Source organism: Armigeres subalbatus, chromosome 1, assembly GCF_024139115.2.
Source record: "Armigeres subalbatus isolate Guangzhou_Male chromosome 1, GZ_Asu_2, whole genome shotgun sequence".
In the NCBI taxonomy this organism is placed as follows: domain Eukaryota; kingdom Metazoa; phylum Arthropoda; class Insecta; order Diptera; family Culicidae; genus Armigeres; species Armigeres subalbatus.
This window is the reverse complement of record NC_085139.1, coordinates 23,501,926-23,516,995: the sequence shown is the minus strand read 5'-3', so window position 1 is coordinate 23,516,995 and position 15,070 is coordinate 23,501,926. Positions and strand designations below refer to the sequence as shown.

Here is a 15,070-nt window from a genome sequence, read left to right as displayed (position 1 = left end):
GTTTCTTGATGATTTCTGTAGAATTTTATAGGGGACTTTCGGCGCAGGAATGATGCATGGAATTAGTTCACGCTGATCCACGCCATCACATCACAACTGCCGGCGACTACCAACAGCGTGATCTACTACATCGCCGCCGATAACATTTCTATCGATGCACAAGTACATAAATTCAAGATCTCCTCACTATTTATCGAAAGAGCCCTGAAGATCACAAATGAGACCAAAATCGAAACGAAAGAGGGATGAAGTTGTATTTCCCAAAGTATTTTGGATGAAACCCCATACAAGCGATTGAGCTGAAAATTTCGGAGATTTATCTTCTCATCTAAAGGTACAGTCCCCCGGTTGAATTCTAAAACTTTTTGTTTCCTGGGCCAGTCTAATGCACATGGATAAGACTTTCATACACATTTGTATAAAAAGTAATTAGTTTTGTGTATGCCACGCTTTCTAACTAGCCTTGCTTAGTTCTTATGGATAAATGTAAGGAAAACCATACAAATTACGTATCAACAAAACGAACAAACTGTAGGTTCCCTGGCACTCGATTCAATGGACATTGATCCTGCAAGATTGCAGCTAATTCATACTCCAAACGTCAACAATTACCGAGCATTGTTTACAGTTTTCCCTGACGCAAACTTTCACTTTCCACAAGGAATGGGTGCTCAATTTAACATTTGCCGTGCCCATCAATCAAAATCCGAAACGTGAACCACTGCCATCCGTTAGTAGGTTAGAGCAATATTTGATCACTAGATTGCCTCATACAAACAAATCCTCGAGCTATGGTACAATACTCTGTACTCTTTATTCAAACGGATTTGTATTAGTTCAAATTTGAGATACTGCTACTTCAGTTATCGAAGTTGATGGAAATGTAGGCACAAGTTCTCTCACACTCTCGGAGGTCCCCTCCTTGGTTGAAGCCTTCGATTCTCTCAACCATCGCTCAATTTCCCTGTTTTGTATCGTGTATTCGTAGGGTACCAGATTCCTCAACTACTTTCGAATAGGAACTTCGACAGGCAGAACGACCTGTTTCCCCCCTTTGGAAGCGATTATGTTTTGTTTCAGCTCGGCACAAAACATTGGAAAACGATTCACAGAGGCCGAATACCGACGTAACCATATTTAATCGATGTACAAATAAAAGCACAGACTTAGAGGTTTCAAATATGAACAAAATAAGTACGAATAGTCGTATGTAATTCAATAACGTTTCGCACAAATCTCGCTTAACTTTTCAAAAGGACCTAAGTAACATTTTTTTCATGAATTAATTTGAATAGCTCAATCAACAGAAAAACATGAAAGCTTTCGATTGCAGTACTCAAATAAATTCATGAAAAAAATGTTACTTAGGTCCTTTTGAAAAGTTAAGCGAGAAATAATAAAGTTACTATTTTTTTTATCATATTCCAAAATTATCTGAAAATTTATTGTTTCCCATATAGATACTAGAGTGTATACGATAACAAGCTCTGATATGTCTCGTAAAACATCTATAAGTTTACTTCGGTGGCTCCAAAGCTAATAATTTCTAATCCGATATGTTCGATATCCTGCCACTCTGCTACACCGTTGTTGGTGTAATGCCGAGGTGCCGGAATTTCCTTCGATGGGGTGGATGTGGAGTCGGCTACGGGCGGCAGGTTCACTACAACTCGCAGGTGTTCTCGAGGAGGTCGCGTCAATAAAATACTGGCACAACACCGCTTGGGCCGAGGCGTCCGTCGCGTCGTCGGTGGGGTACCCAGACTGGAGGAAGGCGCGCACTGGCCTCCTTGGGGTTCTCTTCGATCTGGTGGGGGGTAGGTGTTCTACTCCAGTCAGCAGAACCGTGTCAGTCAACGGTCTACAACGTTCCGCGTCGGGTGCAGGTGCTGCCGCGTTGGCTCGTCGGGTTCTTCGCGTTTTCGGGACTCGCTGGTGAAGTTTATTTTCGCAGCCAATCTGCTCTAAAATGAACGACTTAACGTGCTGGATTTAATTAAACCCAATTGCACCAAGTGATCTGCTGGCCGGGGTGACGACGAGTGTGCAAATGAAGATAATGGGTTTAGTAATCAATTTTAGTGCCAGGTTGGCGAGGGAGTGAATCGTGTAGTGAAAAGGAGAAGTTTGTGCACCCCCAAGTGTCCTCGAAAGAGAAATTAAACGAAAAAGTTTTTTGTGGAAAGTTTGTGTTCTTTGCAAGTGGTTTCAGTGAAGTATGCTTCGGGAAGAAAAGCATATTTCGGCGTTTCAGTAAGGTGTGGTGCCGCCGTGAATCTAAAAATCCCATTCCTGCACGGGGTGTTGTGATTTTGACCCAATTAGGATGACAGCCCAGTAGAGAAGTGTCTGGGCCAAACAGTTTTTTCGAGGGGCATGATTGTGTGCTGCTGAGTGAACGGCTCTGGTGTGGTATTGAACTGATTAATTCATTCGCTCTCTGTGTGCTCATTCGCTTTTTATTCGGGGTTGCTGCCGGAGGAGTTATCGAACGAGTCTGGCAGTCGGGCTAGCAGCGGTGAGTGGAAATCGTTATTCTGACTCTGACTACCCACAGGCTGGTAGGTGCCTGATAGAGAATAGTCCTTGGCGCTTGGAGCTTGGCTGGCCGTCAAGCTGAAGTTGTCGGACGTCGACGGGTGGGATTTGTTTTGGACGTGCCGGAATCTATGGTAACTGGCTATCGAGAGGATGTACTGTGCGAGTCGTTGCTGTGAATGAGAGAATGTGAGCGCTGACCATGCCGAAGCTATTTCGGTTGCGTTCAGGCATCTGATTGGACTACATAGTATAATAATTGTTCCAGTTCTTTATCTTATAGCTCCCATATTCATCCCGTCGAAACCAATGGAATGAAAAGTCAACGAATTCGTTGATTGTTTTTGTGATTTCCTTGCTTTGACTACGCATGATAGCAAACAGTATTGAAAACAATGAAAGGATTATTATTTAATTCAAAGATAAAATAAATATGCAAGAGCGAATCAGCTCATAATTGAACTCTTCTCGAAGGAAAGAAGCGAAGAAGAGTTCATATAGGAATATAGGAATAGCTTTTGAATCCTGACTGAAGACCATACACTCCTAAATTGATTAACACAATTTTTTGTTTCATTCCCAACAAACGGGGCTGTACTGGAACAACATGCCATGTTACTCATTTTAGTGTAACCGATTATTAGTTTCGATTTTCGATGAGATCATTTCACACAGTGAGAGAGCAGTCGGAAATCGGACATAGTCTCAATTATATGTTTTCAAGTTGATGTTAATGGAAGACAACTTTTCATAATGATATGGAAATGCTAATATCATCTTCCAAACTTAGACGCACATGTTCATGATAGAATTAGAGGCGAAAGGAAAATTCTCCGAAAAATCATATTTTGCTGCAACTTATGCAGGAAACGTTCGCTATCATTGCTATCCGAAGAGACTCTGCAATTCGATGCAAAGTCACTTACACATATCGTGTGTATATGAGGCAATACACAGCGACTGTGCATGTCTCGCACAAAACTTTCACGCAGTGTGAGTTCTGGTCAAGGCGTCACCGTGATGTGTGAAAATTATTCATGCGAAGTGTACTAGACTTTGAGCGTGTATAACAATTATTTTGAGAGCTTCAAAAAGAAATACGTTAATAATTTTCCAGAAAATGTATTGAATGAACTTCTGATATGATTTCAGAAAGAATCTATCGATTTTTTTTTCAGAATTTAAAAGAAAAACCGGAATAGTGATATTTGGGAGAACTTTCAGGAGTCTATACAAATATCATGTCAACAAAACTCTACTCAACGATGATTTTCTTAAAATTAATTCAGACAGGCTCCTATCCTTGGAAGAATTTTTCACGGAATATCCAAGAATATATTTTCGGGAACTGTTTGGACAGCTTCACGTTTGTAGTATTACCAAGAATTGTATTAATTTGTGCTTTCAAAAGGGTCGGATTGATAAGATTTCAGCTCGGCATTCAGCATGTTATGTTACATGGAATTTAGCTGTATAGGCATTTTGAGTGAATTGACTTTTAAGTCGGCTATCTGAATCGTTGGACCATTGCTGCAGTCATTTCATTAGATTTGTTCTTTGACTGGTTCAGTTATTCGAGTATCCGAATCATACAACTTTTTAACTATCAGTGAACCTATAAGGTTTGTTCTAAACAACATTTGTATTGTGAGCATTGTTCTAATACCACATTGGCCGCTTTGAATAACATTCCAATATTTTTACCTTAGACTTCCTCAAAGATCTTGTGGTACATGCTTAGGCTACCGAGGTACGAGCACCGGAACCATGATTTGAACCTTGAACCACTCGTCCCAGAGACCATTTTAAGGCTGATCATAACAGTTACATTGCGGTGCGGGTAACGGTCGACCAAGTTGTACCATTGCCGAAGGAATGTAATATAGTCTTGGTGCTCCCGTTTTCAACATTGTTGATTGTGGCGTTGTAGGCGTTCCCAAAAATTAAGTCACTTTACAGCGAAAGCAGTGTTACTCGCAGTGTTGTTAGAATTATTCCTCAATCATTGAGGCTTCATGCACGAGCTGACTCATTGCGATGATGTAGGGCGAGCATCGCGCTTGAGTTGGTCGGACAGAATCGCATCGCTTTGCTCACTCACCGAAAAATTATTTCGCTCTAAAAAGCGTCAAAACGTAATCGTTTATATTTTTCGTTAATATTTGGTTTACATATGGATTTATTAGCCATTGTTTCAACTGAAAAAAAGTTAATTCAATGCATTTAACAATGAAGAACACGTAAAATCAGGCTATGATTCTGATGGGATTTGAACCTTCGATGGGACTTGAGAATTTCAAATTCAACAAAACGGAATTCGGGAAGTTACCTATTCAATGCCTGTTTGTGCGATTGAGAAATGCACGGGCGTAAGAACATGCAGATCTTTTGGGTCATTGGGCACTGGGAATCTATGACAAAAGGACGAAAGGACAAAAGGTCGAAAAACCAAAAGGTCGAAAGGACAAAAGATCGAAAGGCACAGGAAGTCGAAAGGGACAAAAAGTCGAAAGGGTCAAAATGTCGAAAACGACAAAAGGTTGATAGGGGCAAAAGGGCAAAAGGTTAAAAGAGACAAAAGTTCGAAAGGGACAAAAGGTCGATCAAGAACAACTTCATTATAAGTTGGGTGTATTCCAAAGAAATTTGTGAATTGTACATCAAAGTTGAAGAGTGAGGCAATTTTCAAAGAAGGAATAATAACTATGAAAAAATATTATAAATATCTGAATATGTATCTGAATATCTGAACATCTGAATGTATGTTATTTATTTGTTGAAAATTGTGAAAAATTAAAGAACAGAGCTTTTTCTAACTGTGTAGGGCAACTCTGGTGCGAGATTATTTCCGTTTCAGTTTCTTGTCTATTTCGACATTTTCTCCCTTTCGACCATTTGAACTTATTGATCCTTTGTTTCTTTCGTCCTTTTGTCCCGTTCGAAGTTTTTTCCTTTTGACTTTTTGTTCGACGTTATGTCATTTTCGACCATTTGTCCCTTCGCCTTTTATCTTTGTCTTTCGACATTTTGTCCCTAACCCGGGCACTGGGATGATGGGCCATGAATTTAGGCACGCTTAAGGCTGAGCGTGGATAATCCAAAAAGTGTCACGGAATCAGTGTCAAACGGTCGAAGGTCAAAAGGTCGAAGGAGTAAAGGTCGAGAGGACAAAAGGTCGAGAGGACAAAAGCTCAAAAGGACAAAAGGTCAAAAGTACAAAAGGTCGAAATGACAAAAGTCGAAGGTAAAAATGTCGAAGGTTGAAAAGTCGAGAGCACAAAAGGTCGACAGAACAAAAGGTCGAAGGAAAAGAAAGTCGAAAAAATGATAAAAGGTTGGAGGAAAAGAAATATGAAAAAATAACTGGGTCAAAAGGTCTAAAGGACGATAGATCGAAGAGACAAATGGTCGACAAAAAAAATCGAATAGACAGAGATTAGAGGTTTCATTCTATTAATCATAGGCTGTTCTTACGGGTTATGCCTTACATCTTGAACAGACGCTATTCTAGAGTTTACTTAACCTTCTAAAACCCTTTTTTTTCGCTCAAAATTACTATTTTGCTTTCTAAAACCTATAGAACTGAACACATAGTGATGAACTCATTATTTATTAAAAAAAATCACTCTAATAAAGATTAAAAATAAATCTGAATAAATCTGAATAAATCTGAAATCTTTAAATTTGCGAATTCATCAATTTCACCTTCATAAAATTTTGTTTTCCTAGTTCATATTGAATTTTAAACCAGATTTGATTAAGCAATAAAATTTATATTATTGATCGACATCAAACACTTTTTGAAATCTGAACAGTTAAGGACATAGTTGGAAGAGTACCACGATGGCAGACAATATGGCACCGGACCTTCTACGGGTCAACCCCACACCTCCCGCACTCCTCTCCCACCAACATTCGAATTCATCGAACAGCTTCGAACAAAAGTTTAATATTCAAATTACTAACCTGTTCACAGTTCACACTCCGCACTCTGACAAATTCCAGAAATAGCTACATGGGCCTTCCCCAAGGATCATGTTTAAGTCCCTTGCTTTATAATTTCTATGTTAAAAATATTGACAATTGTTTGGAAGGACAATGCACACTCAGACAACTTGCAGATGATGCCGTGGTCTCTCTAAGAGGTCCATGTGCAGCTGTCTTGTAAGGACCATTGCAAAGTACCCTGAATAATCTGACTGTTTGGGCCAGACATTTGGGGATCGAGTTTTCACCGCAAAAAACTCAGTTGGTTGTGTTTACTAGAAAGCGGTACCCAGCTCAACTGAAACTAAAACTGTTGAATGATGACATCAACCAATCTTTATCTTCTAAATACCTTGGGGTCGTGTTTGATTCTAAATGTACTTGGAAACTCCATTTTGAGTATTTGATACAAAAATGCCGGAAAAGGATCCATTTTCTATCTCCGGAACCTGGTGGGGTGCTCACCCGGAAGACCTCATCAAACTCTATAGAACGACTACTCTCTCTGTTTTAGAGTATGGCTCTTTCTGCTTCCTCTCAGCAGCTGATTGCCACCCGATCAAATTGGAATGAATTCAGTATCGTTGTTTGCGTATTGCCCTTGGCTGCATGCATTCAAGGCATAACATGAGCCTGGAGGTGCTTGCTGGAGTCACTCCTTTAAAGCACCGTTACTGGGAGCTCTCACTTAGAATACTCATCAAATGTGAAACAAGTAACACACTTGTCTTAGATAACTTCGATAAATTGCTTGAACTGACTTGTCGTTCAAGATTCCTTAGAGTCTATCTCAACTACATTTCTTCAGATCTTTGTCTTCCGTGTTATAATCCACCTCGAGTTCACTTCACCAACGACAGTTCCTCAATTGAATGCGATCTGTCCATGAAATACGCTATTCAAGTAATACCAGATCATCTTCGACAAATATCTATTCCCTCACTTTTTTCTGAAAAATATGAACATGTCAATTGCAACAACAGATATTTCACTGATGGTTCTCGCATTAACGGATCCACTGGCTTCGGTGTTTTCAATGTATCTTCAACCACCTTCCGGAAACTTCAGGAACCGTGCTCGGTTTATGTTGCTGAGCTGGCAGCAATTAACTTCGCTTTGGGGATAATTCCCAATCAGCCCGTAGACCATTATTTCATCTTCTCGGATAGTCTTAGTTCTATCGAGGCACTCCGGTCGATGAAACCTGTTAAGCACGCATCTTACTTTCTTACAAACATAAGAGAGCAGATGCGTGTTTTGGTCGAAAGATCATTCAAGATTACCTTTGTTTGGGTCCCATCTCACTGCTCAATCTACGGCAATGAGAAGGCAGACTCGCTGGCAAAGGTGGGCGCACAGGAAGGTGAAGTTTATGATAGACAATACTCGAGCAACGAGTTTTTCCCATTAGTCCGTCAGAGTACTCTTCAAAGTTGGCAAAGGAATTGGACACACAACGAACTTGGACGGTGGCTATTTTCCATAGTTCCAAAAGTTTCTGGGCGAGCGTGGTTCAGAGGTGAGGACTTAAGTCGAGGCTTCATTCGCGTGATGTCGAGACTTATGTCTAATCACTATTCACTAAACGCACATCTGTACAGAATAAACCTTGTCGATAGCAACTTATGTAGGTGCGGAGCCGGTTATGATGACATCGATCATGTAGTTTGGTCCTGCTCGGAAAATGACGCCTCCAGAGAGCAATTATTGGATACCCTTGTGGCCCGAGGTAAACAACCCTTCAGGGAAGTTCGCGGTGTTTTGGGAGATCGTGATGTTGTCTATATGCAGGCCATTTATAGTTTTCTTTGTGCTTCTGACATCAAAATCTAACATTTTGTTTTTTTTCTCTCTTTAAAATTTTTTTTTTGTTCTGTCTCTGCCTTTTTGTTCCGTAGAGCTCCATAGCTCTTGCCATCCGGAAGATGCTCCCAGTCGAACCATTCCTCGAGCACGACGACACGCCACATCGTCACTGACGCCAAATGCCCGGATGAGAAGCTGAATTTTCTGATCCCAAATCCTAAGCCCCATCCATCCTTAAACATTGTAAACTAACCTCGAGTCACCACGAGTACGCTGGCTTCTTCCCCCCTCTTACTAACCGTATAATAAAATGATATTGATTGTATATATCACAAAGAACAATGGATCCGTAAAGTGTTATACACGCCTGAGCCTACCAAATAAACGAAATTGGGAAAAAAAAACCTGTTCACAGCATATTTATTCACTTCCCGTGATAATGAACATGTTTATCCAAAGAGTCCTATGTATTTCGGCTCGAATAATATTCTAAATCAGCAGTTTCGTGCCAATTTATTAGCCGTTCGCGATTTGGTGGGTTCATCACTGCACTTCACTTCTTCACAAAGGGCACTGAAAAAATTAAGTTTCTACTCACTTCTCCGCACATGAGCAGCCCGAAATGTTGATGGAATGCAAATTAAATATCACTTTCCGAAATCAGTCACTTGTTTAAACCGAAAACTTAAAATGAACTGCGATTTTTGCCCGAAAAAAAACGATTAAAAACTGATCGCGGAGCGAATGTCAACAACGGCACCGGCGGCAGCAAACTAATAACTAGGGTGGTTCAAAAAATAATTTTTCTCCGCCACGCTCAGTCGAATATGATTTATAATTTGAGTGTCATCCGATGGTTTGAATAGAAGCTTATCGTGCACAGAAATATAAGAATATTCAACAGCTTTAACTCCATAGACAATCCATATGGAATGGTCGTTCCAATAGTTGGGAGTCGATTTTAATCGAGGTTGCGAATCTTTAGTATGATAATTGGGCTTCTCAGAAGGCATCAGTGAAACGTGCAATTCAACAAAATATGTACCCAGAATTTGTCAGTGATATCTATCGCACCAGGGGCAGATACTTCTAGTCTAGTCTAGTCTACACTATCGCACCAGGGGCAGATGCTTCAAACAAAAAGTGTGACATGGGGGTGAGTAAAATGCTATTTTTGCGTTACGAAATCAACACGTAAAAAAATTTAATGTTATATATTATTAAGATTTCTAATACTTTTTTGCCGAAGCAGGCGCTTAATGATATGTATAAGAAAAAACTTATACATCGCATTAGTCACATACATTAAAAAACTTATACTTTTCATTAACTTAATAATGTTATAAGCTTTTTGATATGGGATCATTCCCGAGCAGCACGCATGTTGCATAAAAGTGTCTGTGACCCATGTGCAACCGAATTTAGTCACATTTGAGTTGCTGCAACCAATTCGGGCTGGAATGTGCTGCTAGGGATTCATTAGGTGGCATAATGAAGAGTACACTGGATTTTGTTTTTACACGATTTACATTTTCTCAATTTTCCACTCATCCCAAATGTTTAACGTATATTTATTATCATGTGATTTTTCTTTGATTTATTCTGGATTTTTTGAAACATGTTGCGAAGAGTTTGGTGGCAAATTGAAGTCACACGATCAAAAATACGAGCGAAAAAAAATCGTGTAAAAACAAAATCCTGTGTATAAGTATTTTCGAATGGTTTTTTGCCTTAACATATAAGGTTATTTTTTTACGTGAATGGATCTTTCCTGCGATGCGGTTTTCGTTCAGTGAAGACTCTGGAATGTTGCTTTCAGCTATGCGGGTTCTCTTTTCGCCAGCGTTTGGAGGGGAGGCACTTTAGCCAGCGTAATAAAAGTTTCAGTTTCCCATACTAGTTTTCATATAAACTTGAACCGGCTGCGCTCAACCAGTTTTTGTTCAAATCGGTTTTTGGAGGACACGTGGAGCATGGGACGGAATCGAGTGAGCGTGGTGATGCTGGGTCGTTTTTGAACCACCCTACTAATATTCTTTGTGTTTTTTTATGAATACGACACCAATACTACTACAGTATATGACAGTTTTTATTGTACCAATACTTTCAAAGCTTTGTTTTGGTACTCAACCCACCTTCACCTTAAAGTTAAAAAAAAAATCAAGGTACCCCGCTGAAGGCGGTTTTGGGATTTAGAATGATACTAGTTGACTGCATTAAATGAAACAATAATACGAGTATTTTCACAAATTACGTAATACAAATTTGTGCAATTACATACCCCTCCCTACTTTACAGCGTAATATAACGGTTTCTACAAATAAAAATAAATGTGTTGTATTCGTTTGCATTTACTTCAAAACAAATTTTACTACCGTTAAAATGTATCGGCCTTTGAATACTTAAAAATAAAATTGCTCTCATTAGTATATGGTACTTTGAACCGAAAATTATATATTTTGAATGATCATTGGTGGAATTCCGATTTGGCTAAGCGAAGGAAGCAGTGTAGAAGGAGTTGGAACAGACGCCATTCAGCAGGGACGGATTCTTTCAAGTTGGCTCGCAAAGCTTACAAGAAGGCTCTACGATCTGCTAAAAACTGGCTGGAAACTACGGCAGGAAAAACCTTTGTGCAAATGTTTCCAATTTGAGTGAAGCCAGTCGATTGAATAAAATTCTTGCGAGATCCAAGGATTTCCAAGTTGGCGGAATTCGCAAACCAAATGGCGACTGCACCTCGTCTGATGAAGAATCATTAGAGCACTTATTTGATACGCACTTCTCTGTATGTGTCGATATAACATCTACCGTGGGGCATCGAAATCCGTACACTTAAGCACCTTAGTATATGAAAAAGTCATTAGAAAATTGGAATCGAATGTAAATAAAACGTTTTTCATTAACACAGAAGCATGAAGACCTCTACTTTTGAAGTGTGTCACATTTACTCATTAAAAACTACGAAAAACATGATAAAATAATGAATAAATTCAACTACTCTCGACTCGAAATCCGTCCACCGTGGACGGATTTCGAATCAAAGGATCAAAATCCGTACAGCTATTTTTTACCTAAATATTTAAATTGAAGCATTCTGATTGACTAAACTACCACTGTAAATAGTTCGATACGCACCTTGAGAAGCCATCCCTTCGATTTGTATTTTGCTCATCTTATGTAATAATTCGCTATCAGTAATTAAAACACAGTTACTTTTGGTGCAATTATGATCTACCCGAAAACAAAATGGCGGCGAAAACTCCGCGTTTGGTGGATGGAGATTCGTTTTTGATTTTTGTTGTTTCAATTTCAAAGCCTTCTTTCCATTTCTATGCCCTAAAAGCTTTCTGCCAAGTATCTGAACAGGATAAGATAAATTATTTCTACATTAATTACCTTTAACCCCCTTTAATTTGTTGATATCTCATGAAGTGGACGGATTTCGGTGCTGTACGAATTTCGGTCCCGCACGGTACGGATGATCCAGATGTCTTTTCATGTAGCTATGGGTCTTGGGCTTAACAGTTTTGCTCCCTACAAATCTCCAGGGGAGGATGGGATTTATTTCGTTTTACTTCAGAGAGGTTTTGAGCATATCAATGTTTTGAAAAAGCTTTTAGTATGCAGTTTTGCTACTGGGTATATTCCCATATCCTGGCGAGATGTCACTGTAAAGTTTATCCCAAAATGACCAAAAGGAGGACGTGCTTCGTATGAAGAAGCAAAGAGTTTTAGACCCATCAGTCTGACCTCATTTCTTCTGAAATTGTTAGAATGTATTATCGATCATCACATTCGTGATGACTGTTTGGTAAACATGCCTCTTCATGCCTTCTAAATGTTAATCAACATGCTTATGGTAGAGAATCCTGTAAACCGCAGTTCTACACACACTTCGTTGTTACCGCTTATGGTTAATTGGGACAAAATTATCCATGCTCCAAGTGATCTCACACACGATAGTAGTTTTCCTTACATATAGGACATTTTCAACACAATTCCCCTCGCGGGATGAGTGGACATCTGGCTATTTGGAAAGAAGTATGTCGGACAGCATTGTTTGTTACACTGACGGCTCCCTCCTCGAAGGTAGAGCAGGTGCAGGTGTCTATTCGCGTGAGCTGAGATTGGAACAGTCACACTCACTGGGTACACACTGTACTGTCTTTCAAACGGAATTATTTGCCATCATGTGTAGAGTGCAATCTGCACTGCAGCAATGCATTATGGGCAAAGTAATATACTTCTGTTCAGATAGCCAAGCAGCTATTAAAGCTCTCGCCTCGGCCATCTCAAGGTCGAAGTTAGTAATCGCATGTCGAACTTAAATTGTGGAACTGAATTCAGTTAATACTTTACTCCTTATATGGGTACATGGCCATTCTTCCATAGCTGAAAACGAATTGGTTTATGAGTTAGCTCGTAATGGAGCATCACATGACTTTATTGGTCCTGAACCAGCTATTCCAATATCCAAGTGTTGAGTGAAGCTTTTGATCAACTCTTGGGCTGTCACTCAGCACAAATAGTAGTCTGGTAGAAGTCTGGATTCATGTCATCAAACAAAATTGTACATACGGGAGCCATCTCCGGTAGTAGCAAGCTATTTAGCTAATCTGTCTATACAGAATTGCAGTGTCTTAGTCAAGGTCTTGACAGGTCACTGCCGACTGAACTATCACATGGCAAATATTCAACGCGTTGAATCATCTGTTTGTGATAGTTGTGAATCCGATTATGTAACTTCTTATCATCTAATATGTAACTGCCCAGTCTATGCACAATTGCGCTTCAAAATATTTGGTAAACACTTACTTAGTGAAATTGACTTCAGAAACCTGAACCTTCAGAGTATTTTGTTGTTCATAACCCGTTGTGGTAAGGTGCTATAAGCTCTTGTACGCCTATGCGTTGTATGCCCTCTTCAAGGGCCCTTTTCCAAACATCCCCTTTGTTCTCCCATCCACATTCCTTTCCTTTTGTTCACTTTCTTTTCCGTCAGGTGTGTGATGAAAAAGGCTGTGAAGGCGATGGCACAAATCTCCCAAATTGAGGTGAACGTGCCCCTGGAGCCGACGTTCTGATACCTGATACCTGATGGGTCTCGGGCTCAAGCACGTAACTACTGAATCGATTCAATGGGCACTTAACAGTTTTGCTCCCTACAAATCTCCAGGCGAGGACCTTTTCGCCTTCGACTTTTTGAACTTTGACTTTTTGTTGCGGTAGTAATATTTTTACCTAATCTACGTATTAATCGCAGCAACCCATGCATTCTTCCAATTCGTTGACCTGTCATTATACGAAATAGAAGAAAACAGGTTGACAATTGCATCAAAATCGGTAAAGTATCAATAAAATACCTTATCCTTCTCTCTACTTTGCACCAATAGTTGCGGTAGTGTTCCTATAGTTGCGAGCCCTATAGGAAAACAATGGGATTCGTAACTACACAGGATTATATTTTTACACGAATTTTTTCGCTCGTATTTTTGATTGAGTGGTTTTGATTTGCCACCAAAATCTTTGCAACATGTTTCAAAAAATCCTAAATAATTCAAATAAAAATCACATGGTCATTCAGTATGAGTGCAAAATTGAGAATATGTAAATCGCGTAAAACAGAATCCTGTGTATAGGAACACGAATTAAAAAATACCGCAACTAATGGAACACTTCACCGAAATAAAGTATGGCCGTGGTGTAATCGAACAAATAGTCGTGCTTAGTTCCTCCCCTATTGGATCTTTTCCCTAGCTCACTTGAAGGCAGAATATCCATATAGAATTGGTTTTGGTGGTGTGATGGAGTATAGAAATTTGCAGATCTCAAAGTCCATGGTTCAATTCCCAGTTGGTTTTTGTGTTTTTATTTTCATTGCAGCCGTAAAATGTTGCAAATGGACGCGGTGTTCATGAATCCGACCTTTGATTGGTCACACCGCAGTTATTGTTACTCACTGAGAGACAAGTGTTGTTGCTTGGGATGATCTTCAACACGTGAAGCCTTAGCCATTTTTGAAGGTAGAAGTCCTTGGCGAGACTGTTGGCGCAATCAATCTTGTGATTATGAATGGGATTTGGCCTGCACCTCCTCATGTTACCGGCTACATCGTGCACTCCAATGAAGTCGGTAACATGATACGTTGGAATGAAGCCTCTTACATGAGATTGAACTGCAAACAACTGTCTAGGCAATTCTTAAAAAAATTTCAGCGCAGTACCAAGTGGATCAGTCTCGTTGGAAAGCTTCGCCACCTGCGACAAAGGTGGGTTTGAGGGTGGTTTAGACGAAAATGATGGGGTGCGATGAGTATGAAGTCGGATTGAAAAACGGGGATGATTCAAATCTCATCTCATTGTGTTTGTTCCGCTGTGAAGCTATATAAACCGAGGTGGGTTTAAGTAAGCAGAAGGAAGGAGGCTTCGGCTGTTGCTGTTAATGTTCGACGATGGTAACAGTGTTGCAGTGCATTCCATGTTTATTTGTATTTGTTTCATAATAATCTTCATCTGACATCTGATGTCTCTGATGACTGCATTTCATCATAGATATAATTCCATTGAAGGAGCTTACTGAGCTTTCGACATCTTTCAGATGTATAATCTTCAGAGTTGCCTTTTCATCATAGCTTCATGACCACGAAAAGTATAACGAGCGATGATTACAAGGGCGCGAGGAGGGCTTCACTGCTTCATGTTATCTTATTTGGGCAATTTCTTGTCACGGGACCTTG

General features: G+C 39.8%; 1 protein-coding gene across 4 annotated transcripts in view; it reads left to right on the top strand.

Annotated features, from left to right (window-relative positions):
* LOC134222701 (ankyrin repeat domain-containing protein 12) overlaps nt 1–15,070 on the top strand; it is a 509,755-nt gene that overhangs the window by 226,608 nt on the left and 268,077 nt on the right. For 3 of the 4 annotated variants that reach the window (XR_009982435.1, XM_062701871.1, XM_062701864.1), the window contains exon 1: nt 1,851–2,258. The exons of the other annotated variant lie outside the window; for it this stretch is intronic. The gene's annotated coding sequence lies outside the window, so the exon portion shown is untranslated. Of the gene's footprint in view, nt 1–1,850; nt 2,259–15,070 lie in introns of those variants that run through there. 4 annotated transcript variants of the gene reach the window in all.